Raw genomic sequence first — 19561 nt, 5'->3', positions numbered from 1 at the left:
CAGCTTAGAATGGCCGTTGACAGCAGCTGTTCAATTTGAACCTTCTTTTACTATCTCATAGAGAAACTAACACAATTTTCAGGTTCAAAAAGGTCAACGGAACTTGGGATTCCCAGCCAGTCTCCCATGCTGGTACTTGCCAAGCCTTAAGCTGCATTGCTGCTGCGATCTGACGAGAGCAGTCACATTCAGCTTAGAATGGCCGTTGACAGCAGCTGTTCAATTTGAACCTTCTTTTACTATCTCATAGAGAAACTAACACAATTTTCAGGTTCAAAAAGGTCAACAGAACATGGGATTCCTAGCCAGTCTCCCATGCTGGTACTTGCCAAGCCTTAAGCTGCATTGCTGCTGCGATCTGACGAGAGCAGGCACATTCAGCTTAGAATGGCCGTTGACAGCAGCTGTTCAATTTGAACCTTCTTTTACTATCTCATAGAGAAACTAACACAATTTTCAGGTTCAAAAAGGTCAACGGAACTTGGGATTCCCAGCCAGTCTCCCATGCTGTTACTTGCCAAGCCTAAAGCTGCATTGCTGCTGCGATCTGACGAGAGCAGGCACATTCAGCTTAGAATGGCCGTTGACAGCAGCTGTTCAGTTTGAACCTTCTTTTACTATCTCATAGAGAAACTAACACAATTTTCAGGTTCAAAAAGGTCAACGGAACTTGGGATTCCCAGCCAGTCTCCCATGCTGGTACTTGCCAAGCCTTAAGCTGCATTGCTGCTGCGATCTGACGAGAGCAGGCACATTCAGCTTAGAATGGCCGTTGACAGCAGCTGTTCAATTTGAACCTTCTTTTACCATCTTTGACAGAGAAACTAACAATTTTCAGGTTCAAAAAGGTCAACAGAACTTGGGATTCCCAGCCAGTCTCCCATGCTGGTACTTGCCAAGCCTTAAGCTGCATTGTTGCTGCGATGTGACTAGAGCAGGCACATTCAGCTTAGAATGGCCGTTGACAGCAGCTGTTCAATTTGAACCTTCTTTTACTATCTCATAGAGAAACTAACACAATTTTCAGGTTCAAAAAGGTCAACGGAACTTGGGATTCCCAGCCAGTCTCCCATGCTGGTACTTGCCAAGCCTTAAGCTGCATTGCTGCTGCGATCTGACGAGAGCAGGCACATTCAGCTTAGAATGGCCGTTGACAGCAGCTGTTCAATTTGAACCTTCTTTTACTATCTCATAGAGAAACTAACACAATTTTAAGGTTCAAAAAGGTCAACAGAACTTGGGATTCCCAGCCAGTCTCCCATGCTGGTACTTGCCAAGCCTTAAGCTGCATTGCTGCTGCGATCTGATGAGAGCATGCACATTCAGCTTAGAATGGCCGTTGACAGCAGCTGTTCAATTTGAACCTTCTTTTACTATCTCATAGAGAAACTAACACAATTTTCAGGTTCAAAAAGGTCAACGGAACTTGGGATTCCCAGCCAGTCTCCCATGCTGGTACTTGCCAAGCCTTAAGCTGCTGCGATCTGACGAGAGCAGGCACATTCAGCTTAGAATGGCCTTTGACAGCAGCTGTTCAATTTGAACCTTCTTTTACTATCTCATAGAGAAACTAACACAATTTTCAGGTTCAAAAAGGTCAACAGAACTTGGGATTCCCAGCCAGTCTCCCATGCTGGTACTTGCCAAGCCTTAAGCTGCATTGATGCTGCGATCTGACGAGAGCAGGCACATTCAGCTTAGAATGGCCGTTGACAGCAGCTGTTCAGTTTGAACCTTCTTTTACTATCTCATAGAGAAACTAACACAATTTTCAGGTTCAAAAAGTTCAACGGAACTTGGAATTCGCAGCCAGTCTCCCATGCTGGTACTTGCCAAGCCTTAAGCCGCATCGCTGCTGTGATCCGACAAGAGCACGCACATTCAGCTTAGAATGGCCGTTGACAGCAGCTGTTCAATTTGAACCTTCTTTTACTATCTCATAGAGAAACTAACACAATTTTCAGGTTCAAAAAGGTCAACAGAACTTGGGATTCCCAGCCAGTCTCCCATGCTGGTACTTGCCAAGCCTTAAGCTGCATTGCTGCTGCGATCTGACGAGAGCAGGCACATTCAGCTTAGAATGGCCGTTGACAGCAGCTGTTCAATTTGAACCTTCTTTTACTATCTCATAGAGAAACTAACACAATTTTCAGGTTCAAAAAGGTCAACAGAACTTGGGATTCCCAGCCAGTCTCCCATGCTGGTACTTGCCAAGCCTTAAGCTGCATTGCTGCTGCGATCTGACGAGAGCAGGCACATTCAGCTTAGAATGGCCGTTGACAGCAGCTGTTCAATTTGAACCTTCTTTTACCATCTTTGACAGAGAAACTAACAATTTTCAGGTTCAAAAAGGTCAACGGAACTTGGGATTCCCAGCCAGTTTCCCATGCTGGTACTTGCCAAGCCTTAAGCTGCATTGCTGCTGCGATCTGACGAGAGCAGGCACATTCAGCTTAGAATGGCCGTTGACAGCAGCTGTTCAATTTGAACCTTCTTTTAATATCTCATAGAGAAACTAACACAATTTTCAGGTTCAAAAAGGTCAACGGAACTTAGGATTCCCAGCCAGTCTCCCATGCTGGTACTTGCCAAGCCTTAAGCTGCATTGCTGCTGCGAACTGACGAGAGCAGGCACATTCAGCTTAGAAAGGCCGTTAGCAGCAGCTGTTCAATTTGAACCTTCTTTTACTATCTCATAGAGAAACTAACACAATTTTCAGGTTCAAAAAGGTCAACGGAACTTGGGATTCCCAGCCAGTCTCCCATGCTGGTACTTGCCAAGCCTTAAGCTGCTGCGATCTGACGAGAGCAGGCACATTCAGCTTAGAATGGCCGTTGACAGCAGCTGTTCAATTTGAACCTTCTTTTACTATCTCATAGAAAAACTAACACAATTTTCAGGTTCAAAAAGGTCAACAGAACTTGGGATTCCCAGCCAGTCTCCCATGCTGGTACTTGCCAAGCCTTAAGCTGCATTGCTGCTGCGATCTAACGAGAGCAGGCACATTCAGCTTAGAATGGCCGTTGACAGCAGCTATTCAATTTGAACCTTCTTTTACCATCTTTGACAGAGAAACTAACAATTTTCAGGTTCAAAAAGGTCAACGGAACTTGGGATTCCCAGCCAGTCTCCCATGCTGGTACTTGCCAAGCCTTAAGCTGCATTGCTGCTGCGATCTGACGAGAGCAGGCACATTCAGCTTAGAATGGCCGTTGACAGCAGCTGCCTAATTTCTACTTTCTTTTACTATCTCATAGAGAAACTAACACAATTTTCAGGTTCAAAAAGCTCAACGGAACTTGGGATTCCCAGCCAGTCTCCCATGCTGGTACTTGCCAAGCCTTAAGCTGCATTGCTGCTGCGATCTGACGAGAGCAGGCACATTCAGCTTAGAAGGGCCGTTGACAGCAGCTGTTCAATTTGAACCTTCTTTTACTATCTCATATAGAAACTAACACAATTTTCAGGTTCAAAAAGGTCAACGGAACTTGGGATTCCCAGCCAGTCTCCCATGCTGGTACTTGCCAAGCCTTAAGCTGCATTGCTGCTGCGATCTGACGAGAGCAGTCACATTCAGCTTAGAATGGCCGTTGACAGCAGCTGTTCAATTTGAACCTTCTTTTACTATCTCATAGAGAAACTAACACAATTTTCAGGTTCAAAAAGGTCAACAGAACATGGGATTCCTAGCCAGTCTCCCATGCTGGTACTTGCCAAGCCTTAAGCTGCATTGCTGCTGCGATCTGACGAGAGCAGGCACATTCAGCTTAGAATGGCCGTTGACAGCAGCTGTTCAATTTGAACCTTCTTTTACTATCTCATAGAGAAACTAACACAATTTTCAGGTTCAAAAAGGTCAACGGAACTTGGGATTCCCAGCCAGTCTCCCATGCTGTTACTTGCCAAGCCTAAAGCTGCATTGCTGCTGCGATCTGACGAGAGCAGGCACATTCAGCTTAGAATGGCCGTTGACAGCAGCTGTTCAGTTTGAACCTTCTTTTACTATCTCATAGAGAAACTAACACAATTTTCAGGTTCAAAAAGGTCAACGGAACTTGGGATTCCCAGCCAGTCTCCCATGCTGGTACTTGCCAAGCCTTAAGCTGCATTGCTGCTGCGATCTGACGAGAGCAGGCACATTCAGCTTAGAATGGCCGTTGACAGCAGCTGTTCAATTTGAACCTTCTTTTACCATCTTTGACAGAGAAACTAACAATTTTCAGGTTCAAAAAGGTCAACAGAACTTGGGATTCCCAGCCAGTCTCCCATGCTGGTACTTGCCAAGCCTTAAGCTGCATTGTTGCTGCGATGTGACTAGAGCAGGCACATTCAGCTTAGAATGGCCGTTGACAGCAGCTGTTCAATTTGAACCTTCTTTTACTATCTCATAGAGAAACTAACACAATTTTCAGGTTCAAAAAGGTCAACGGAACTTGGGATTCCCAGCCAGTCTCCCATGCTGGTACTTGCCAAGCCTTAAGCTGCATTGCTGCTGCGATCTGACGAGAGCAGGCACATTCAGCTTAGAATGGCCGTTGACAGCAGCTGTTCAATTTGAACCTTCTTTTACTATCTCATAGAGAAACTAACACAATTTTAAGGTTCAAAAAGGTCAACAGAACTTGGGATTCCCAGCCAGTCTCCCATGCTGGTACTTGCCAAGCCTTAAGCTGCATTGCTGCTGCGATCTGATGAGAGCATGCACATTCAGCTTAGAATGGCCGTTGACAGCAGCTGTTCAATTTGAACCTTCTTTTACTATCTCATAGAGAAACTAACACAATTTTCAGGTTCAAAAAGGTCAACGGAACTTGGGATTCCCAGCCAGTCTCCCATGCTGGTACTTGCCAAGCCTTAAGCTGCTGCGATCTGACGAGAGCAGGCACATTCAGCTTAGAATGGCCTTTGACAGCAGCTGTTCAATTTGAACCTTCTTTTACTATCTCATAGAGAAACTAACACAATTTTCAGGTTCAAAAAGGTCAACAGAACTTGGGATTCCCAGCCAGTCTCCCATGCTGGTACTTGCCAAGCCTTAAGCTGCATTGATGCTGCGATCTGACGAGAGCAGGCACATTCAGCTTAGAATGGCCGTTGACAGCAGCTGTTCAGTTTGAACCTTCTTTTACTATCTCATAGAGAAACTAACACAATTTTCAGGTTCAAAAAGTTCAACGGAACTTGGAATTCGCAGCCAGTCTCCCATGCTGGTACTTGCCAAGCCTTAAGCCGCATCGCTGCTGTGATCCGACAAGAGCACGCACATTCAGCTTAGAATGGCCGTTGACAGCAGCTGTTCAATTTGAACCTTCTTTTACTATCTCATAGAGAAACTAACACAATTTTCAGGTTCAAAAAGGTCAACAGAACTTGGGATTCCCAGCCAGTCTCCCATGCTGGTACTTGCCAAGCCTTAAGCTGCATTGCTGCTGCGATCTGACGAGAGCAGGCACATTCAGCTTAGAATGGCCGTTGACAGCAGCTGTTCAATTTGAACCTTCTTTTACTATCTCATAGAGAAACTAACACAATTTTCAGGTTCAAAAAGGTCAACAGAACTTGGGATTCCCAGCCAGTCTCCCATGCTGGTACTTGCCAAGCCTTAAGCTGCATTGCTGCTGCGATGTGACGAGAGCAGGCACATTCAGCTTAGAATGGCCGTTGACAGCAGCTGTTCAATTTGAACCTTCTTTTACCATCTTTGACAGAGAAACTAACAATTTTCAGGTTCAAAAAGGTCAACGGAACTTGGGATTCCCAGCCAGTTTCCCATGCTGGTACTTGCCAAGCCTTAAGCTGCATTGCTGCTGCGATCTGACGAGAGCAGGCACATTCAGCTTAGAATGGCCGTTGACAGCAGCTGTTCAATTTGAACCTTCTTTTAATATCTCATAGAGAAACTAACACAATTTTCAGGTTCAAAAAGGTCAACGGAACTTAGGATTCCCAGCCAGTCTCCCATGCTGGTACTTGCCAAGCCTTAAGCTGCATTGCTGCTGCGAACTGACGAGAGCAGGCACATTCAGCTTAGAAAGGCCGTTAGCAGCAGCTGTTCAATTTGAACCTTCTTTTACTATCTCATAGAGAAACTAACACAATTTTCAGGTTCAAAAAGGTCAACGGAACTTGGGATTCCCAGCCAGTCTCCCATGCTGGTACTTGCCAAGCCTTAAGCTGCTGCGATCTGACGAGAGCAGGCACATTCAGCTTAGAATGGCCGTTGACAGCAGCTGTTCAATTTGAACCTTCTTTTACTATCTCATAGAAAAACTAACACAATTTTCAGGTTCAAAAAGGTCAACGGAACTTGGGATTCCCAGCCAGTCTCCCATGCTGGTACTTGCCAAGCCTTAAGCTGCATTGATGCTGCGATCTGACGAGAGCAGGCACATTCAGCTTAGAATGGCCGTTGACAGCAGCTGTTCAGTTTGAACCTTCTTTTACTATCTCATAGAGAAACTAACACAATTTTCAGGTTCAAAAAGGTCAACGGAACTTGGGATTCACAGCCAGTCTCCCATGCTGGTACTTGCCAAGCCTTAAGCTGCATTGCTGCTGTGATCTGATGAGAGCAGGCACATTCAGCTTAGAATGGCCGTTGACAGCAGCTGGTCAATTTGAACCTTCTTTTACTATCTCATAGAGAAACTAACACAATTTTCAGGTTCAAAAAGGTCAACGGAACTTGGGATTCCCAGCCAGTCTCCCATGCTGGTACTTGCCAAGCCTTAAGCTGCTGCGATCTGACGAGAGCAGGCACATTCAGCTTAGAATGGCCGTTGACAGCAGCTGTTCAATTTGAACCTTCTTTTACTATCTCATAGAGAAATTAACACAATTTTCAGGTTCAAAAAGGTCAACAGAACTTGGGATTCCCAGCCAGTCTCCCATGCTGGTACTTGCCAAGCCTTAAGCTGCATTGCTGCTGCGATCTGACGAGAGCAGGCACATTCAGCTTAGAATGGCCGTTGACGGCAGCTGTTCAATTTGAACCTTCTTTTACTATCTCATAGAGAAACTAACACAATTTTCAGGTTCAAAAAGGTCAACGGAACTTGGGATTCCCAGCCAGTCTCCCATGCTGGTACTTGCCAAGCCTTAAGCTGCATTGCTGCTGCGATCTGACGAGAGCAGGCACATTCAGCTTAGAATGGCCGTTGACAGCAGCTGTTCAATTTGAACCTTCTTTTACTATCTCATAGAGAAACTAACACAATTTTCAGGTTCAAAAAGGTCAACGGAACTTGGGATTCCCAGCCAGTCTCCCATGCTGGTACTTGCCAAGCCTTAAGCTGCTGCGATCTGACGAGAGCAGGCACATTCAGCTTAGAATGGCCGTTGACAGCAGCTGTTCAATTTGAACCTTCTTTTACTATCTCATAGAGAAATTAACACAATTTTCAGGTTCAAAAAGGTCAACAGAACTTGGGATTCCCAGCCAGTTTCCCATGCTGGTACTTGCCAAGCCTTAAGCTGCATTGCTGCTGCAATCTGACGAGAGCAGGCACATTCAGCTTAGAATGGCCGTTGACAGCAGCTGTTCAATTTGAACCTTCTTTTACTATCTCATAGAGAAACTAACACAATTTTCAGGTTCAAAAAGGTCAACAGAACTTGGGATTCCCAGCCAGTCTCCCATGCTGGTACTTGCCAAGCCTTAAGCTGCATTGCTGCTGCGATCTGACGAGAGCAGGCACATTCAGCTTAGAATGGCCGTTGACAGCAGCTGTTCAATTTGAACCTTCTTTTACTATCTCATATAGAAACTAACACAATTTTCAGGTTCAAAAAGGTCAACGGAACTTGGGATTCCCAGCCAGTCTCCCATGCTGGTACTTGCCAAGCCTTAAGCTGCATTGATGCTGCGATCTGACGAGAGCAGGCACATTCAGCTTAGAATGGCCGTTGACAGCAGCTGTTCAGTTTGAACCTTCTTTTACTATCTCATAGAGAAACTAACACAATTTTCAGGTTCAAAAAGGTCAACGGAACTTGGGATTCACAGCCAGTCTCCCATGCTGGTACTTGCCAAGCCTTAAGCTGCATTGCTGCTGTGATCTGATGAGAGCAGGCACATTCAGCTTAGAATGGCCGTTGACAGCAGCTGGTCAATTTGAACCTTCTTTTACTATCTCATAGAGAAACTAACACAATTTTCAGGTTCAAAAAGGTCAACGGAACTTGGGATTCCCAGCCAGTCTCCCATGCTGGTACTTGCCAAGCCTTAAGCTGCTGCGATCTGACGAGAGCAGGCACATTCAGCTTAGAATGGCCGTTGACAGCAGCTGTTCAATTTGAACCTTCTTTTACTATCTCATAGAGAAATTAACACAATTTTCAGGTTCAAAAAGGTCAACAGAACTTGGGATTCCCAGCCAGTCTCCCATGCTGGTACTTGCCAAGCCTTAAGCTGCATTGCTGCTGCGATCTGACGAGAGCAGGCACATTCAGCTTAGAATGGCCGTTGACGGCAGCTGTTCAATTTGAACCTTCTTTTACTATCTCATAGAGAAACTAACACAATTTTCAGGTTCAAAAAGGTCAACGGAACTTGGGATTCCCAGCCAGTCTCCCATGCTGGTACTTGCCAAGCCTTAAGCTGCATTGCTGCTGCGATCTGACGAGAGCAGGCACATTCAGCTTAGAATGGCCGTTGACAGCAGCTGTTCAATTTGAACCTTCTTTTACTATCTCATAGAGAAACTAACACAATTTTCAGGTTCAAAAAGGTCAACGGAACTTGGGATTCCCAGCCAGTCTCCCATGCTGGTACTTGCCAAGCCTTAAGCTGCTGCGATCTGACGAGAGCAGGCACATTCAGCTTAGAATGGCCGTTGACAGCAGCTGTTCAATTTGAACCTTCTTTTACTATCTCATAGAGAAATTAACACAATTTTCAGGTTCAAAAAGGTCAACAGAACTTGGGATTCCCAGCCAGTCTCCCATGCTGGTACTTGCCAAGCCTTAAGCTGCATTGCTGCTGCAATCTGACGAGAGCAGGCACATTCAGCTTAGAATGGCCGTTGACAGCAGCTGTTCAATTTGAACCTTCTTTTACTATCTCATAGAGAAACTAACACAATTTTCAGGTTCAAAAAGGTCAACAGAACTTGGGATTCCCAGCCAGTCTCCCATGCTGGTACTTGCCAAGCCTTAAGCTGCATTGCTGCTGCGATCTGACGAGAGCAGGCACATTCAGCTTAGAATGGCCGTTGACAGCAGCTGTTCAATTTGAACCTTCTTTTACTATCTCATAGAGAAACTAACACAATTTTCAGGTTCAAAAAGGTCAACGGAACTAGGGATTCCCAGCCAGTCTCCCATGCTGGTACTTGCCAAGCCTTAAGCTGCTGCGATCTGACGAGAGCAGGCACATTCAGCTTAGAATGGCCGTTGACAGCAGCTGTTCAATTTGAACCTTCTTTTACTATCTCATAGAGAAATTAACACAATTTTCAGGTTCAAAAAGGTCAACAGAACTTGGGATTCCCAGCCAGTCTCCCATGCTGGTACTTGCCAAGCCTTAAGCTGCATTGCTGCTGCGATCTGACGAGAGCAGGCACATTCAGCTTAGAATGGCCGTTGACGGCAGCTGTTCAATTTGAACCTTCTTTTACTATCTCATAGAGAAACTAACACAATTTTCAGGTTCAAAAAGGTCAACGGAACTTGGGATTCCCAGCCAGTCTCCCATGCTGGTACTTGCCAAGCCTTAAGCTGCATTGCTGCTGCGATCTGACGAGAGCAGGCACATTCAGCTTAGAATGGCCGTTGACAGCAGCTGTTCAATTTGAACCTTCTTTTACTATCTCATAGAGAAACTAACACAATTTTCAGGTTCAAAAAGGTCAACGGAACTTGGGATTCCCAGCCAGTCTCCCATGCTGGTACTTGCCAAGCCTTAAGCTGCTGCGATCTGACGAGAGCAGGCACATTCAGCTTAGAATGGCCGTTGACAGCAGCTGTTCAATTTGAACCTTCTTTTACTATCTCATAGAGAAATTAACACAATTTTCAGGTTCAAAAAGGTCAACAGAACTTGGGATTCCCAGCCAGTCTCCCATGCTGGTACTTGCCAAGCCTTAAGCTGCATTGCTGCTGCGATCTGACGAGAGCAGGCACATTCAGCTTAGAATGGCCGTTGACAGCAGCTGTTCAATTTGAACCTTCTTTTACTATCTCATAGAGAAACTAACACAATTTTCAGGTTCAAAAAGGTCAACAGAACTTGGGATTCCCAGCCAGTCTCCCACGCTGGTACTTGCCAAGCCTTAAGCTGCATTGCTGCTGCGATCTGACGAGAGCAGGCACATTCAGCTTAGAATGGCCGTTGACAGCAGCTGTTCAATTTGAACCTTCTTTTACTATCTCATAGAGAAACTAACACAATTTTCAGGTTCAAAAAGGTCAACGGAACTTGGGATTCCCAGCCAGTCTCCCATGCTGGTACTTGCCAAGCCTTAAGCTGCTGCGATCTGACGAGAGCAGGCACATTCAGCTTAGAATGGCCGTTGACAGCAGCTGTTCAATTTGAACCTTCTTTTACTATCTCATAGAGAAACTAACACAATTTTCAGGTTCAAAAAGGTCAACAGAACTTGGGATTCCCAGCCAGTCTCCCATGCTGGTACTTGCCAAGCCTTAAGCTGCATTGCTGCTGCGATCTGACGAGAGCAGGCACATTCAGCTTAGAATGGCCGTTGACAGCAGCTGTTCAATTTGAACCTTCTTTTACTATCTCATAGAGAAACTAACACAATTTTCAGGTTCAAAAAGGTCAACAGAACTTGGGATTCCCAGCCAGTCTCCCATGCTGGTACTTGCCAAGCCTTAAGCTGCAATGCTGCTGCGATCTGACGAGAGCAGGCACATTCAGCTTAGAATGGCCGTTGACAGCAGCTGTTCAATTTGAACCTTCTTTTACCATCTTTGACAGAGAAACTAACAATTTTCAGGTTCAAAAAGGTCAACGGAACTTGGGATTCCCAGCCAGTCTCCCATGCTGGTACTTGCCAAGCCTTAAGCTGCATTGCTGCTGCGATCTGACGAGAGCAGGCACATTCAGCTTAGAATGGCCGTTGACAGCAGCTGTTCAATTTGAACCTTCTTTTACTATCTCATAGAGAAACTAACACAATTTTCAGGTTCAAAAAGGTCAACGGAACTTGGGATTCCCAGCCAGTCTCCCATGCTGGTACTTGCCAAGCCTTAAGCTGCATTGCTGCTGCGATCTGACGAGAGCAGGCACATTCAGCTTAGAATGGCCGTTGACAGCAGCTGTTCAATTTGAACCTTCTTTTACTATCTCATAGAGAAACTAACACAATTTTCAGGTTCAAAAAGGTCAACGGAACTTGGGATTCCCAGCCAGTCTCCCATGCTGGTACTTGCCAAGCCTTAAGCTGCATTGATGCTGCGATCTGACGAGAGCAGGCACATTCAGCTTAGAATGGCCGTTGACAGCAGCTGGTCAGTTTGAACCTTCTTTTACTATCTCATAGAGAAACTAACACAATTTTCAGGTTCAAAAAGGTCAACGGAACTTGGGATTCCCAGCCAGTCTCCCATGCTGGTACTTGCCAAGCCTTAAGCTGCTGCGATCTGACGAGAGCAGGCACATTCAGCTTAGAATGGCCGTTGACAGCAGCTGTTCAATTTGAACCTTCTTTTACTATCTCATAGAGAAACTAACACAATTTTCAGGTTCAAAAAGGTCAACGGAACTTGGGATTCCCAGCCAGTCTCCCATGCTGGTACTTGCCAAGCCTTAAGCTGCATTGATGCTGCGATCTGACGAGAGCAGGCACATTCAGCTTAGAATGGCCGTTGACAGCAGCTGTTCAGTTTGAACCTTCTTTTACTATCTCATAGAGAAACTAACACAATTTTCAGGTTCAAAAAGGTCAACGGAACTTGGGATTCCCAGCCAGTCTCCCATGCTGGTACTTGCCAAGCCTTAAGCTGCTGCGATCTGACGAGAGCAGGCATATTCAGCTTAGAATGGCCGTTGACAGCAGCTGTTCAATTTGAACCTTCTTTTACTATCTCATAGAGAAACTAACACAATTTTCAGGTTCAAAAAGGTCAACGGAACTTGGGATTCCCAGCCAGTCTCCCATGCTGGTACTTGCCAAGCCTTAAGCTGCATTGATGCTGCGATCTGACGAGACCAGGCACATTCAGCTTAGAATGGCCGTTGACAGCAGCTGTTCAGTTTGAACCTTCTTTTACTATCTCATAGAGAAACTAACACAATTTTCAGGTTAAAAATATCAACGGAACTTGGGATTCCCAGCCAGTCTCCCATGCTGGTACTTGCCAAGCCTTAAGCTGCATTGCTGCTGCGATCTGACGAGAGCAGGCACATTCAGCTTAGAATGGCCGTTGACAGCAACTGTTCAGTTTGAACCTTCTTTTACTATCTCATAGAGAAACTAACACAATTTTCAGGTTCAAAAAGGTCAACGGAACTTGGGATTCCCAGCCAGTCTCCCATGCTGGTACTTGCAAAGCCTTAAGCTGCATTGCTGCTGCGATCTGACGAGAGCAGGCACATTCAGCTTAGAATGGCCGTTGACAGCAGCTGTTCAATTTGAACCTTCTTTTACTATCTCATAGAGAAACTAACACAATTTTCAGGTTCAAAAAGGTCAACGGAACTTGGGATTCCCAGCCAGTCTCCCATGCTGGTACTTGCCAAGCCTTAAGCTGCATTGCTGCTGCGATCTGATGAGAGCAGGCACATTCAGCTTAGAATGGCCGTTGACAGCAGCTGGTCAATTTGAACCTTCTTTTACTATCTCATAGAGAAACTAACACAATTTTCAGGTTCAAAAAGGTCAACGGAACTTGGGATTCCCAGCCAGTCTCCCATGCTGGTACTTGCCAAGCCTTAAGCTGCTGCGATCTGACGAGAGCAGGCACATTCAGCTTAGAATGGCCGTTGACAGCAGCTGTTCAATTTGAACCTTCTTTTACTATCTCATAGAGAAATTAACACAATTTTCAGGTTCAAAAAGGTCAACAGAACTTGGGATTCCCAGCCAGTCTCCCATGCTGGTACTTGCCAAGCCTTAAGCTGCATTGCTGCTGCGATCTGACGAGAGCAGGCACATTCAGCTTAGAATGGCCGTTGACAGCAGCTGTTCAATTTGAACCTTCTTTTACTATCTCATAGAGAAACTAACACAATTTTCAGGTTCAAAAAGGTCAACGGAACTTGGGATTCCCAGCCAGTCTCCCATGCTGGTACTTGCCAAGCCTTAAGCTGCATTGCTGCTGCGATCTGACGAGAGCAGGCACATTCAGCTTAGAATGGCCGTTGACGGCAGCTGTTCAATTTGAACCTTCTTTTACTATCTCATAGAGAAACTAACACAATTTTCAGGTTCAAAAAGGTCAACAGAACTTGGGATTCCCAGCCAGTCTCCCATGCTGGTACTTGCCAAGCCTTAAGCTGCATTGCTGCTGCGATCTGACGAGAGCAGGCACATTCAGCTTAGAATGGCCGTTGACAGCAGCTGTTCAATTTGAACCTTCTTTTACTATCTCATAGAGAAACTAACACAATTTTCAGGTTCAAAAAGGTCAACAGAACTTGGGATTCCCAGCCAGTCTCCCATGCTGGTACTTGCCAAGCCTTAAGCTGCATTGCTGCTGCGATCTGACGAGAGCAGGCACATTCAGCTTAGAATGGCCGTTGACAGCAGCTGTTCAATTTGAACCTTCTTTTACTATCTCATAGAGAAACTAACACAATTTTCAGGTTCAAAAAGGTCAACGGAACTAGGGATTCCCAGCCAGTCTCCCATGCTGGTACTTGCCAAGCCTTAAGCTGCTGCGATCTGACGAGAGCAGGCACGTTCAGCTTAGAATGGCCGTTGACAGCAGCTGTTCAATTTGAACCTTCTTTTACTATCTCATAGAGAAACTAACACAATTTTCAGGTTCAAAAAGGTCAACAGAACTTGGGATTCCCAGCCAGTCTCCCATGCTGGTACTTGCCAAGCCTTAAGCTGCATTGCTGCTGCGATCTGACGAGAGCAGGCACATTCAGCTTAGAATGGCCGTTGACAGCAGCTGTTCAATTTGAACCTTCTTTTACTATCTCATAGAGAAACTAACACAATTTTCAGGTTCAAAAAGGTCAACAGAACTTGGGATTCCCAGCCAGTCTCCCATGCTGGTACTTGCCAAGCCTTAAGCTGCAATGCTGCTGCGATCTGACGAGAGCAGGCACATTCAGCTTAGAATGGCCGTTGACAGCAGCTGTTCAATTTGAACCTTCTTTTACCATCTTTGACAGAGAAACTAACAATTTTCAGGTTCAAAAAGGTCAACGGAACTTGGGATTCCCAGCCAGTCTCCCATGCTGGTACTTGCCAAGTCTTAAGCTGCATTGCTGCTGCGATCTGACGAGAGCAGGCACATTCAGCTTAGAATGGCCGTTGACAGCAGCTGTTCAATTTGAACCTTCTTTTACTATCTCATAGAGAAACTAACACAATTTTCAGGTTCAAAAAGGTCAACGGAACTTGGGATTCCCAGCCAGTCTCCCATACTGGTACTTGCCAAGCCTTAAGCTGCATTGCTGCTGCGATCTGACGAGAGCAGGCACATTCAGCTTAGAATGGCCGTTGACAGCAGCTGTTCAATTTGAACCTTCTTTTACTATCTCATAGAAAAACTAACACAATTTTCAGGTTCAAAAAGGTCAACGGAACTTGGGATTCCCAGCCAGTCTCCCATGCTGGTACTTGCCAAGCCTTAAGCTGCATTGCTGCTGCGATCTGACGAGAGCAGGCACATTCAGCTTAGAATGGCCGTTGACAGCAGCTGTTCAATTTGAACCTTCTTTTACTATCTCATAGAGAAACTAACACAATTTTCAGGTTCAAAAAGGTCAACGGAACTTGGGATTCCCAGCCAGTCTCCCATGCTGGTACTTGCCAAGCCTTAAGCTGCATTGATGCTGCGATCTGACGAGAGCAGGCACATTCAGCTTAGAATGGCCGTTGACAGCAGCTGTTCAGTTTGAACCTTCTTTTACTATCTCATAGAGAAACTAACACAATTTTCAGGTTCAAAAAGGTCAACGGAACTTGGGATTCCCAGCCAGTCTCCCATGCTGGTACTTGCCAAGCCTTAAGCTGCTGCGATCTGACGAGAGCAGGCACATTCAGCTTAGAATGGCCGTTGACAGCAGCTGTTCAATTTGAACCTTCTTTTACTATCTCATAGAGAAACTAACACAATTTTCAGGTTCAAAAAGGTCAACAGAAGTTGGGATTCGCAGCCAGTCTCCCATGCTGGTACTTGCCAAGCCTTAAGCTGCATTGCTGCTGCGATCTGACGAGAGCAGGCACATTCAGCTTAGAATGGATGTTGACAGCAGCTGTTCAATTTGAACCTTCTTTTACTATCTCATAGAGAAACTAACACAATTTTCAGGTTCAAAAAGGTCAACGGAACTTGGGATTCCCAGCCAGTCTCCCATGCTGGTACTTGCCAAGCCTTAAGCTGCATTGCTGCTGCGATCTGACGAGAGCAGGCACATTCAGCTTAGAATGGCCGTTGACAGCAGCTGTTCAATTTGAACCTTCTTTTACTATCTCATAGAGAAACTAACACAATTTTCAGGTTCAAAAAGGTCAACAGAACTTGGGATTCCCAGCCAGTCTCCCATGCTGGTACTTGCCAAGCCTTAAGCTGCATTGCTGCTGCGATCTGACGAGAGCAGGCACATTCAGCTTAGAATGGCCGTTGACAGCAGATGTTCAATTTGAACCTTCTTTTACTATCTCATAGAGAAACTAACACAATTTTCAGGTTCAAAAAGGTCAACGGAACTTGGGATCCCCAGCCAGTCTCCCATGCTGGTACTTGCCAAGCCTTAAGCTGCATTGCTGCTGCGATCTGACGAGAGCAGGCACATTCAGCTTAGAATGGCCGTTGACAGCAGCTGTTCAATTTGAACCTTCTTTTACTATCTCATAGAGAAACTAACACAATTTTCAGGTTCAAAAAGGTCAACAGAACTTGGGATTCCCAGCCAGTCTCCCATGCTGGTACTTGCCAAGCCTTAAGCTGCATTGCTGCTGCGATCTGACGAGAGCAGGCACATTCAGCTTAGAATGGCCGTTGACAGCAGCTGTTCAATTTGAACCTTCTTTTACCATCTTTGACAGAGAAACTAACAATTTTCAGGTTCAAAAAGGTCAACGGAACTTGGGATTCCCAGCCAGTTTCCCATGCTGGTACTTGCCAAGCCTTAAGCTGCATTGCTGCTGCGATCTGACGAGAGCAGGCACATTCAGCTTAGAATGGCCGTTGACAGCAGCTGTTCAATTTGAACCTTCTTTTAATATCTCATAGAGAAACTAACACAATTTTCAGGTTCAAAAAGGTCAACGGAACTTAGGATTCCCAGCCAGTCTCCCATGCTGGTACTTGCCAAGCCTTAAGCTGCATTGCTGCTGCGAACTGACGAGAGCAGGCACATTCAGCTTAGAATGGCCGTTAGCAGCAGCTGTTCAATTTGAACCTTCTTTTACTATCTCATAGAGAAACTAACACAATTTTCAGGTTCAAAAAGGTCAACGGAACTTGGGATTCCCAGCCAGTCTCCCATGCTGGTACTTGCCAAGCCTTAAGCTGCTGCGATCTGACGAGAGCAGGCACATTCAGCTTAGAATGGCCGTTGACAGCAGCTGTTCAATTTGAACCTTCTTTTACTATCTCATAGAAAAACTAACACAATTTTCAGGTTCAAAAAGGTCAACAGAACTTGGGATTCCCAGCCAGTCTCCCATGCTGGTACTTGCCAAGCCTTAAGCTGCATTGCTGCTGCGATCTAACGAGAGCAGGCACATTCAGCTTAGAATGGCCGTTGACAGCAGCTATTCAATTTGAACCTTCTTTTACCATCTTTGACAGAGAAACTAACAATTTTCAGGTTCAAAAAGGTCAACGGAACTTGGGATTCCCAGCCAGTCTCCCATGCTGGTACTTGCCAAGCCTTAAGCTGCATTGCTGCTGCGATCTGACGAGAGCAGGCACATTCAGCTTAGAATGGCCGTTGACAGCAGCTGCCTAATTTCTACTTTCTTTTACTATCTCATAGAGAAACTAACACAATTTTCAGGTTCAAAAAGCTCAACGGAACTTGGGATTCCCAGCCAGTCTCCCATGCTGGTACTTGCCAAGCCTTAAGCTGCATTGCTGCTGCGATCTGACGAGAGCAGGCACATTCAGCTTAGAAGGGCCGTTGACAGCAGCTGTTCAATTTGAACCTTCTTTTACTATCTCATATAGAAACTAACACAATTTTCAGGTTCAAAAAGGTCAACGGAACTTGGGATTCCCAGACAGTCTCCCATGCTGGTACTTGCCAAGCCTTAAGCTGCATTGATGCTGCGATCTGACGAGAGCAGGCACATTCAGCTTAGAATGGCCGTTGACAGCAGCTGTTCAGTTTGAACCTTCTTTTACTATCTCATAGAGAAACTAACACAATTTTCAGGTTCAAAAAGGTCAACGGAACTTGGGATTCACAGCCAGTCTCCCATGCTGGTACTTGCCAAGCCTTAAGCCGCATCGCTGCTGTGATCCGACAAGAGCACGCACATTCAGCTTAGAATGGCCGTTGACAGCAGCTGTTCAATTTGAACCTCCTTTTACTATCTCATAGAGAAACTAACACAATTTTCAGGTTCAAAAAGGTCAACAGAACTTGGGATTCCCAGCCAGTCTCCCATGCTGGTACTTGCCAAGCCTTAAGCTGCATTGCTGCTGCGATCTGACGAGAGCAGGCACATTCAGCTTAGAATGGCCGTTGACAGCAGCTGTTCAATTTGAACCTTCTTTTACCATCTTTGACAGAGAAACTAACAATTTTCAGGTTCAAAAAGGTCAACAGAACTTGGGATTCCCAGCCAGTCTCCCATGCTGGTACTTGCCAAGCCTTAAGCTGCATTGCTGCTGCGATCTGACGAGAGCAGGCACATTCAGCTTAGAATGGACGTTGACAGCAGCTGTTCAATTTGAACCTTCTTTTACTATCTCATAGAGAAACTAACACAATTTTCAGGTTCAAAAAGGTCAACGGAACTTGGGATTCCCAGCCAGTCTCCCATGCTGGTACTTGCCAAGCCTTAAGCTGCATTGCTGCTGCGATCTGACGAGAGCAGGCACATTCAGCTTAGAATGGCCGTTGACAGCAACTGTTCAGTTTGAACCTTCTTTTACTATCTCATAGAGAAACTAACACAATTTTCAGGTTCAAAAAGGTCAACGGAACTTGGGATTCCCAGCCAGTCTCCCATGCTGGTACTTGCAAAGCCTTAAGCTGCATTGCTGCTGCGATCTGACGAGAGCAGGCACATTCAGCTTAGAATGGCCGTTGACAGCAGCTGTTCAATTTGAACCTTCTTTTACTATCTCATAGAGAAACTAACACAATTTTCAGGTTCAAAAAGGTCAACGGAACTTGGGATTCCCAGCCAGTCTCCCATGCTGGTACTTGCCAAGCCTTAAGCTGCATTGCTGCTGCGATCTGATGAGAGCAGGCACATTCAGCTTAGAATGGCCGTTGACAGCAGCTGGTCAATTTGAACCTTCTTTTACTATCTCATAGAGAAACTAACACAATTTTCAGGTTCAAAAAGGTCAACGGAACTTGGGATTCCCAGCCAGTCTCCCATGCTGGTACTTGCCAAGCCTTAAGCTGCTGCGATCTGACGAGAGCAGGCACATTCAGCTTAGAATGGCCGTTGACAGCAGCTGTTCAATTTGAACCTTCTTTTACTATCTCATAGAGAAATTAACACAATTTTCAGGTTCAAAAAGGTCAACAGAACTTGGGATTCCCAGCCAGTCTCCCATGCTGGTACTTGCCAAGCCTTAAGCTGCATTGCTGCTGCGATCTGACGAGAGCAGGCACATTCAGCTTAGAATGGCCGTTGACAGCAGCTGTTCAATTTGAACCTTCTTTTACTATCTCATAGAGAAACTAACACAATTTTCAGGTTCAAAAAGGTCAACGGAACTTGGGATTCCCAGCCAGTCTCCCATGCTGGTACTTGCCAAGCCTTAAGCTGCATTGCTGCTGCGATCTGACGAGAGCAGGCACATTCAGCTTAGAATGGCCGTTGACAGCAGCTGTTCAATTTGAACCTTCTTTTACTATCTCATAGAGAAACTAACACAATTTTCAGGTTCAAAAAGGTCAACGGAACTTGGGATTCCCAGCCAGTCTCCCATGCTGGTACTTGCCAAGCCTTAAGCTGCATTGCTGCTGCGATCTGACGAGAGCAGGCACATTCAGCTTAGAATGGCCGTTGACGGCAGCTGTTCAATTTGAACCTTCTTTTACTATCTCATAGAGAAACTAACACAATTTTCAGGTTCAAAAAGGTCAACGGAACTTGGGATTCCCAGCCAGTCTCCCATGCTGGTACTTGCCAAGCCTTAAGCTGCATTGCTGCTGCGATCTGATGAGAGCAGGCACATTCAGCTTAGAATGGCCGTTGACAGCAGCTGGTCAATTTGAACCTTCTTTTA

General features: G+C 45.6%; 77 pseudogenes; all 77 read right to left on the bottom strand.

The window, feature by feature from the left end:
• Positions 1-91: 91 nt before the first annotated feature.
• LOC140089416 (5S ribosomal RNA) lies at positions 92-210 on the bottom strand (annotated as a pseudogene).
• A 70-nt stretch (positions 211-280) lies between these two features.
• On the bottom strand, positions 281-399 carry LOC140094236 (5S ribosomal RNA; annotated as a pseudogene).
• A 70-nt stretch (positions 400-469) lies between these two features.
• LOC140090750 (5S ribosomal RNA) lies at positions 470-588 on the bottom strand (annotated as a pseudogene).
• A 70-nt stretch (positions 589-658) lies between these two features.
• Positions 659-777, bottom strand: LOC140100593 (5S ribosomal RNA; annotated as a pseudogene).
• A 259-nt stretch (positions 778-1036) lies between these two features.
• Positions 1037-1155, bottom strand: LOC140100592 (5S ribosomal RNA; annotated as a pseudogene).
• A 70-nt stretch (positions 1156-1225) lies between these two features.
• Positions 1226-1344, bottom strand: LOC140087920 (5S ribosomal RNA; annotated as a pseudogene).
• A 251-nt stretch (positions 1345-1595) lies between these two features.
• On the bottom strand, positions 1596-1714 carry LOC140085725 (5S ribosomal RNA; annotated as a pseudogene).
• A 259-nt stretch (positions 1715-1973) lies between these two features.
• Positions 1974-2092, bottom strand: LOC140080821 (5S ribosomal RNA; annotated as a pseudogene).
• Positions 2093-2162: 70 nt separating this feature from the next.
• Positions 2163-2281, bottom strand: LOC140080820 (5S ribosomal RNA; annotated as a pseudogene).
• A 70-nt stretch (positions 2282-2351) lies between these two features.
• LOC140083279 (5S ribosomal RNA) lies at positions 2352-2470 on the bottom strand (annotated as a pseudogene).
• Positions 2471-2910: 440 nt separating this feature from the next.
• LOC140083084 (5S ribosomal RNA) lies at positions 2911-3029 on the bottom strand (annotated as a pseudogene).
• Positions 3030-3099: 70 nt separating this feature from the next.
• LOC140100591 (5S ribosomal RNA) lies at positions 3100-3218 on the bottom strand (annotated as a pseudogene).
• Positions 3219-3288: 70 nt separating this feature from the next.
• Positions 3289-3407, bottom strand: LOC140096045 (5S ribosomal RNA; annotated as a pseudogene).
• A 70-nt stretch (positions 3408-3477) lies between these two features.
• LOC140089415 (5S ribosomal RNA) lies at positions 3478-3596 on the bottom strand (annotated as a pseudogene).
• A 70-nt stretch (positions 3597-3666) lies between these two features.
• On the bottom strand, positions 3667-3785 carry LOC140094235 (5S ribosomal RNA; annotated as a pseudogene).
• Positions 3786-3855: 70 nt separating this feature from the next.
• On the bottom strand, positions 3856-3974 carry LOC140090749 (5S ribosomal RNA; annotated as a pseudogene).
• Positions 3975-4044: 70 nt separating this feature from the next.
• Positions 4045-4163, bottom strand: LOC140100590 (5S ribosomal RNA; annotated as a pseudogene).
• A 259-nt stretch (positions 4164-4422) lies between these two features.
• Positions 4423-4541, bottom strand: LOC140100589 (5S ribosomal RNA; annotated as a pseudogene).
• A 70-nt stretch (positions 4542-4611) lies between these two features.
• Positions 4612-4730, bottom strand: LOC140087918 (5S ribosomal RNA; annotated as a pseudogene).
• A 251-nt stretch (positions 4731-4981) lies between these two features.
• Positions 4982-5100, bottom strand: LOC140085723 (5S ribosomal RNA; annotated as a pseudogene).
• A 259-nt stretch (positions 5101-5359) lies between these two features.
• LOC140080819 (5S ribosomal RNA) lies at positions 5360-5478 on the bottom strand (annotated as a pseudogene).
• Positions 5479-5548: 70 nt separating this feature from the next.
• LOC140098383 (5S ribosomal RNA) lies at positions 5549-5667 on the bottom strand (annotated as a pseudogene).
• A 70-nt stretch (positions 5668-5737) lies between these two features.
• Positions 5738-5856, bottom strand: LOC140083277 (5S ribosomal RNA; annotated as a pseudogene).
• A 440-nt stretch (positions 5857-6296) lies between these two features.
• LOC140084369 (5S ribosomal RNA) lies at positions 6297-6415 on the bottom strand (annotated as a pseudogene).
• Positions 6416-6485: 70 nt separating this feature from the next.
• On the bottom strand, positions 6486-6604 carry LOC140093921 (5S ribosomal RNA; annotated as a pseudogene).
• A 251-nt stretch (positions 6605-6855) lies between these two features.
• LOC140080818 (5S ribosomal RNA) lies at positions 6856-6974 on the bottom strand (annotated as a pseudogene).
• Positions 6975-7044: 70 nt separating this feature from the next.
• Positions 7045-7163, bottom strand: LOC140100588 (5S ribosomal RNA; annotated as a pseudogene).
• A 251-nt stretch (positions 7164-7414) lies between these two features.
• LOC140094214 (5S ribosomal RNA) lies at positions 7415-7533 on the bottom strand (annotated as a pseudogene).
• A 70-nt stretch (positions 7534-7603) lies between these two features.
• On the bottom strand, positions 7604-7722 carry LOC140080817 (5S ribosomal RNA; annotated as a pseudogene).
• Positions 7723-7792: 70 nt separating this feature from the next.
• LOC140084368 (5S ribosomal RNA) lies at positions 7793-7911 on the bottom strand (annotated as a pseudogene).
• Positions 7912-7981: 70 nt separating this feature from the next.
• On the bottom strand, positions 7982-8100 carry LOC140093920 (5S ribosomal RNA; annotated as a pseudogene).
• Positions 8101-8351: 251 nt separating this feature from the next.
• On the bottom strand, positions 8352-8470 carry LOC140080816 (5S ribosomal RNA; annotated as a pseudogene).
• A 70-nt stretch (positions 8471-8540) lies between these two features.
• On the bottom strand, positions 8541-8659 carry LOC140100586 (5S ribosomal RNA; annotated as a pseudogene).
• A 251-nt stretch (positions 8660-8910) lies between these two features.
• On the bottom strand, positions 8911-9029 carry LOC140089646 (5S ribosomal RNA; annotated as a pseudogene).
• A 70-nt stretch (positions 9030-9099) lies between these two features.
• On the bottom strand, positions 9100-9218 carry LOC140080814 (5S ribosomal RNA; annotated as a pseudogene).
• A 251-nt stretch (positions 9219-9469) lies between these two features.
• LOC140080813 (5S ribosomal RNA) lies at positions 9470-9588 on the bottom strand (annotated as a pseudogene).
• A 70-nt stretch (positions 9589-9658) lies between these two features.
• On the bottom strand, positions 9659-9777 carry LOC140100584 (5S ribosomal RNA; annotated as a pseudogene).
• Positions 9778-10028: 251 nt separating this feature from the next.
• LOC140080812 (5S ribosomal RNA) lies at positions 10029-10147 on the bottom strand (annotated as a pseudogene).
• Positions 10148-10217: 70 nt separating this feature from the next.
• On the bottom strand, positions 10218-10336 carry LOC140082180 (5S ribosomal RNA; annotated as a pseudogene).
• Positions 10337-10587: 251 nt separating this feature from the next.
• LOC140080811 (5S ribosomal RNA) lies at positions 10588-10706 on the bottom strand (annotated as a pseudogene).
• A 70-nt stretch (positions 10707-10776) lies between these two features.
• Positions 10777-10895, bottom strand: LOC140093264 (5S ribosomal RNA; annotated as a pseudogene).
• A 70-nt stretch (positions 10896-10965) lies between these two features.
• LOC140100583 (5S ribosomal RNA) lies at positions 10966-11084 on the bottom strand (annotated as a pseudogene).
• Positions 11085-11154: 70 nt separating this feature from the next.
• Positions 11155-11273, bottom strand: LOC140100582 (5S ribosomal RNA; annotated as a pseudogene).
• Positions 11274-11343: 70 nt separating this feature from the next.
• Positions 11344-11462, bottom strand: LOC140084367 (5S ribosomal RNA; annotated as a pseudogene).
• Positions 11463-11713: 251 nt separating this feature from the next.
• On the bottom strand, positions 11714-11832 carry LOC140084366 (5S ribosomal RNA; annotated as a pseudogene).
• A 251-nt stretch (positions 11833-12083) lies between these two features.
• Positions 12084-12202, bottom strand: LOC140095097 (5S ribosomal RNA; annotated as a pseudogene).
• A 69-nt stretch (positions 12203-12271) lies between these two features.
• On the bottom strand, positions 12272-12390 carry LOC140086428 (5S ribosomal RNA; annotated as a pseudogene).
• Positions 12391-12460: 70 nt separating this feature from the next.
• On the bottom strand, positions 12461-12579 carry LOC140092608 (5S ribosomal RNA; annotated as a pseudogene).
• Positions 12580-12649: 70 nt separating this feature from the next.
• Positions 12650-12768, bottom strand: LOC140101164 (5S ribosomal RNA; annotated as a pseudogene).
• A 251-nt stretch (positions 12769-13019) lies between these two features.
• On the bottom strand, positions 13020-13138 carry LOC140080810 (5S ribosomal RNA; annotated as a pseudogene).
• A 70-nt stretch (positions 13139-13208) lies between these two features.
• On the bottom strand, positions 13209-13327 carry LOC140100581 (5S ribosomal RNA; annotated as a pseudogene).
• A 70-nt stretch (positions 13328-13397) lies between these two features.
• On the bottom strand, positions 13398-13516 carry LOC140080809 (5S ribosomal RNA; annotated as a pseudogene).
• Positions 13517-13586: 70 nt separating this feature from the next.
• On the bottom strand, positions 13587-13705 carry LOC140080807 (5S ribosomal RNA; annotated as a pseudogene).
• A 251-nt stretch (positions 13706-13956) lies between these two features.
• Positions 13957-14075, bottom strand: LOC140080806 (5S ribosomal RNA; annotated as a pseudogene).
• Positions 14076-14145: 70 nt separating this feature from the next.
• LOC140093262 (5S ribosomal RNA) lies at positions 14146-14264 on the bottom strand (annotated as a pseudogene).
• Positions 14265-14334: 70 nt separating this feature from the next.
• Positions 14335-14453, bottom strand: LOC140084051 (5S ribosomal RNA; annotated as a pseudogene).
• A 70-nt stretch (positions 14454-14523) lies between these two features.
• LOC140086805 (5S ribosomal RNA) lies at positions 14524-14642 on the bottom strand (annotated as a pseudogene).
• Positions 14643-14712: 70 nt separating this feature from the next.
• Positions 14713-14831, bottom strand: LOC140100580 (5S ribosomal RNA; annotated as a pseudogene).
• A 70-nt stretch (positions 14832-14901) lies between these two features.
• On the bottom strand, positions 14902-15020 carry LOC140084365 (5S ribosomal RNA; annotated as a pseudogene).
• Positions 15021-15460: 440 nt separating this feature from the next.
• Positions 15461-15579, bottom strand: LOC140100579 (5S ribosomal RNA; annotated as a pseudogene).
• Positions 15580-15649: 70 nt separating this feature from the next.
• On the bottom strand, positions 15650-15768 carry LOC140080805 (5S ribosomal RNA; annotated as a pseudogene).
• Positions 15769-15838: 70 nt separating this feature from the next.
• On the bottom strand, positions 15839-15957 carry LOC140090581 (5S ribosomal RNA; annotated as a pseudogene).
• A 70-nt stretch (positions 15958-16027) lies between these two features.
• Positions 16028-16146, bottom strand: LOC140080804 (5S ribosomal RNA; annotated as a pseudogene).
• Positions 16147-16216: 70 nt separating this feature from the next.
• LOC140083276 (5S ribosomal RNA) lies at positions 16217-16335 on the bottom strand (annotated as a pseudogene).
• Positions 16336-16775: 440 nt separating this feature from the next.
• LOC140083081 (5S ribosomal RNA) lies at positions 16776-16894 on the bottom strand (annotated as a pseudogene).
• A 70-nt stretch (positions 16895-16964) lies between these two features.
• On the bottom strand, positions 16965-17083 carry LOC140100578 (5S ribosomal RNA; annotated as a pseudogene).
• Positions 17084-17153: 70 nt separating this feature from the next.
• LOC140096044 (5S ribosomal RNA) lies at positions 17154-17272 on the bottom strand (annotated as a pseudogene).
• A 70-nt stretch (positions 17273-17342) lies between these two features.
• Positions 17343-17461, bottom strand: LOC140081617 (5S ribosomal RNA; annotated as a pseudogene).
• Positions 17462-17720: 259 nt separating this feature from the next.
• Positions 17721-17839, bottom strand: LOC140080802 (5S ribosomal RNA; annotated as a pseudogene).
• Positions 17840-17909: 70 nt separating this feature from the next.
• LOC140091765 (5S ribosomal RNA) lies at positions 17910-18028 on the bottom strand (annotated as a pseudogene).
• Positions 18029-18098: 70 nt separating this feature from the next.
• LOC140100577 (5S ribosomal RNA) lies at positions 18099-18217 on the bottom strand (annotated as a pseudogene).
• Positions 18218-18287: 70 nt separating this feature from the next.
• LOC140092607 (5S ribosomal RNA) lies at positions 18288-18406 on the bottom strand (annotated as a pseudogene).
• A 70-nt stretch (positions 18407-18476) lies between these two features.
• On the bottom strand, positions 18477-18595 carry LOC140101152 (5S ribosomal RNA; annotated as a pseudogene).
• A 251-nt stretch (positions 18596-18846) lies between these two features.
• LOC140080801 (5S ribosomal RNA) lies at positions 18847-18965 on the bottom strand (annotated as a pseudogene).
• Positions 18966-19035: 70 nt separating this feature from the next.
• LOC140100576 (5S ribosomal RNA) lies at positions 19036-19154 on the bottom strand (annotated as a pseudogene).
• A 70-nt stretch (positions 19155-19224) lies between these two features.
• On the bottom strand, positions 19225-19343 carry LOC140100573 (5S ribosomal RNA; annotated as a pseudogene).
• A 70-nt stretch (positions 19344-19413) lies between these two features.
• On the bottom strand, positions 19414-19532 carry LOC140101140 (5S ribosomal RNA; annotated as a pseudogene).
• Positions 19533-19561: the final 29 nt, after the last annotated feature.

The sequence above is a fragment of the Engystomops pustulosus genome, chromosome 9 (assembly GCF_040894005.1).
Source record: "Engystomops pustulosus chromosome 9, aEngPut4.maternal, whole genome shotgun sequence".
NCBI lineage: Eukaryota > Metazoa > Chordata > Amphibia > Anura > Leptodactylidae > Engystomops > Engystomops pustulosus.
Note: the sequence above shows the minus strand (reverse complement) of the source record. Positions and strands in the feature narration are given on the sequence as shown.